This window comes from Dreissena polymorpha, chromosome 5, assembly GCF_020536995.1.
Source record: "Dreissena polymorpha isolate Duluth1 chromosome 5, UMN_Dpol_1.0, whole genome shotgun sequence".
Lineage (NCBI taxonomy): Eukaryota > Metazoa > Mollusca > Bivalvia > Myida > Dreissenidae > Dreissena > Dreissena polymorpha.
Window position 1 is genome coordinate 53312484 of NC_068359.1, and position 3666 is coordinate 53316149.

Sequence of the window (3666 nt, forward strand, 5' to 3'; positions counted from 1 at the left end):
CTGAATGTTTAAGTTTAAGTTTCTGTACTTATCTGCAATGAAGTCAGTAAAATTGTGTAATTGTTGTCTGCTTTTATCTTTTCAAGAAACTTACAATACTTGTGCATGAAAGAGTTACGATATTTTAAATAGTGTGAATGTTTTTTAATGTATTTAAAAAATTTAAATGGTGCTTATGTGATTTAAATGTATTTGCATTGTATTGTGAATGCTGGTTATTTGACATACAATGTCCTTTATGTGGTGTATATATTTTTTAGCAAATATGCCATTTACAATGTTGTATATTTATTGTTAAAATAGTCCTTTACAGTGATTGTTTGATTTGTGTAATTATACATATTTCTTTTGTATTTAACTGCTAACTATTATTGATAATCTTTTAAAATTCATTGATCAGGGGGTAATAATGTGATTGTCAAGATGGCGATATCCATGCCGAGACAGGTATTTTCGCTGTTTTATTCCCTTATTTACTTTTTTTTTAAATACCCAGCCATATCAGTAAGACAGTGATTAGCATTTATTTCTAATTAATATTGTCTTTATATCTGGACTTTGCTCGGCTACAAATTTAGTTAGCAGGAGCTGTAGTTAAGTGAAACTTTACTCTGCATTGACTTTCCCATCCTATCAGGTGATTATCCCCTCTGTTTATTGTACAAATATTTGTGTTATCAATATTTCTTTTTATATTATTTATTCGAATCATCTTTGTTCTTTAAGTTGTACATTTTTACAACTTTATTGTATATGAGCCCCAACTACAAACGTTTAAAAACAGAGGATAGTTGTTCCTTATAAGACTAAGATCTCCAAATATTACAATAACTTCGCTATGGCCAACCTTAATGAAATTTAAACGTATAGCAAGCTTTCATGGATACCTAGCTTGGTTGTTATTCCTAAAAAAAGGACATAACTACGTTATACATAAAATATATTCTGTTTGGAATGAGATATTGAACTGTATCTGTTGATGAGATATTGAACTGTATCTGTCGATGAGATATTGAACTGTATCTGTCCATGTAATTGAGATATTGAACTGTATCTGTCGATGAGATATTGAACTGTATCTGTCCATGTAATTGAGATATTGAACTGTATCTGTCGATGAGATATTGAACTGTATCTGTCGATGTAATTGAGATGTTGAACTGTATCTGTCGATGAGATATTGAACTGTATCTGTCGATGAGATATTAAACTGTATCTATCGATGAGATATTGAACTGTATCTGTCGATGTAATTGAGATATTGAACTGTATCTGTCGATGTAATTGAGATATTGAACTGTATCTGTCGATGTCATTGAGATATTGAACTGTAGATGTCATTGAGATATTGAACTGTATCTGTCGATGTAATTGCGATATTGAACTGTATCTATCGATGTAATTGTGTCGATGTAATTGAGATATTGAACTGTATCTGTCGATGTAATTGAGATATTCAACTGTATCTGTCGATGTAATTGAGATATTGAACTGTATCTGTCGATGTAATTGAGATATTGAACTGTATCTGTCGATATAATTGAGATATTGAACTGTATCTGTTGATGTAATTGAAATATTGAACTGTATCTGTCGATGTAATTGAGATATTGAACTGTATCTGTCGATGTAATTGAGTTATTGAACTGTATCTGTCAATGTAATTGAGATATTGAACTGTATCTGTTGATATAATTGAGATATTGAACTGTATCTGTCGATGTAATTGAGATATTAAACTGTATTACTATCAAATTTATCTAGTTATGTCAAATATTCCTTTTAGTTAAATTTTCTTACATTACAAGGAAATCAACGTTGTTCTATCAATATGCACAAAACCATGTTGACAACAAACCTTTTGGCCCCCCTTCGAAGAAGAGGGGGTATATTGTTTTGCACATGTCGGTCCGTCGGTCCACCAGATGAAATCCGGATGATGACTCAATAAAGCTTAGTCCTAGGATCATGAAACTTCATAGGTACATTGATCATGACTGGCAGATGAGCCATATTGATTTTAAGGTCACTAGGTCAAGGTCACACTGACTCGAAATAGTAAAATGGTTTCCGGATGATAACTCAAGAATGCTTATGCCTAGGATCATGAAACTTCATAGGTACATTGATCATGACTTGCAGATAACCCCTATTGATTTTCAGGTCACTAGGTCGAAGGTCAAGGTCACAGTGACTCTAAATAGTTAAATGGTTTCCGGATGATAACTCAAAAATGCTTTCGCCTAGGATCATGAAACTTCATAGGTACATTGATCATGACTGGCAGATGACCCCTATTAGTTTTCAGGTCACTAGGTCAAAGGTCAAGGTCACAGCGAATTGAAACAGTAAAATGGCTTCCTGATGATAACTCAAGAATAATTAGGCCTAGGATCATGAAACTTCATAGGTACATTGATCATGACTAGCAGATGACCCCTATAGATTTTCAGATCACTAGGTCAAAGGTCAAGGTCACAGTCACAAAAAACGTATTCACACAATGGCTGCCACTACAACTGACAGCCCATATGGGGGGCATGCATGTTTTACAAACAGCCCTTGTTTTCAATGTTTTCAATAAACCAGTTAATTAATTGTCGAAAAAAAATGTTTTGTCCGATTAGCATGCATGCTACATTAGGCAGAGGGGCTATTTTACCTTCAATACCGAAATTATATGAGAACATAAGTACATTGTTTTATAATGAATTTTTTACACCACACGGATAAAAAGTATTTTGTGTGGATAAATTACATTAACAGTAGAAAGAAACATGTTGATTTATAGCAATGTAGAAACCGTAGACTTTATATTAACTTCATATTTATATTACCATTAAAGTTATGCCAAGAAACACATGTGTATGTTACATACTGCCAGACAACTCGATGTAGAATAATTATTGTAGAACAATAAACTGTACACGTTTGGTTTCGCCAAACTATTATAGTAATACTTGGTGTTTTTGTTTTAAAAAAGATCACGTGAACAAGCCAGCGACTTTGAAGAAGAAAATGAACTCTATGTGTATAGATATCGTTTGTATTTTTCAAAACGACACTTTTTCCAAGCTTCTAAAAATAAGACGTATTTAAGTGTATTTCTTCTATAGTAATTTGTACTGTATGCACCCAAGCTGAGGCCCGATGAAAATGGATGCTAATTTTCCAGATTTGAATTCTTGCATATGTTATTGGGACTTGTTATGTGGTCACGGTATAGTGTTGTACCAGCAAATCTACTGCGAAAAAAAACAGCGGAAGAGTTCACTAATTACACAAAGCTTTAACAACGACACAAATAATACGTGCTGGTCTATACGACTTGTTCCATTTCAGAAATAGACTTCTGTCTTTTGCCGCATTAGGCAATGTTGTGTATTTAACTGGCTACAGATGCGCCAGTTGCTGCATTTCTCTAGCTAAGTTTGTTTAACTATTATTGCATAAACTCTATCTATAATGCCCTCTGGCGGGGTGCAGAAACTTGGCAAAGGAGGGCTTGAACAGGAGAAATCGTGTATTAACAAGGCGATTCCTGTGCCGTTCAAGCGCGATTATGTGTTTTTTATATCCATCAACTGGTTCACGCGCAGTTACTTCCCATTTTTCATTGGCGTCAATGAAGTTATTATGAACTGTATTAATAACTCCAGCCTTCGA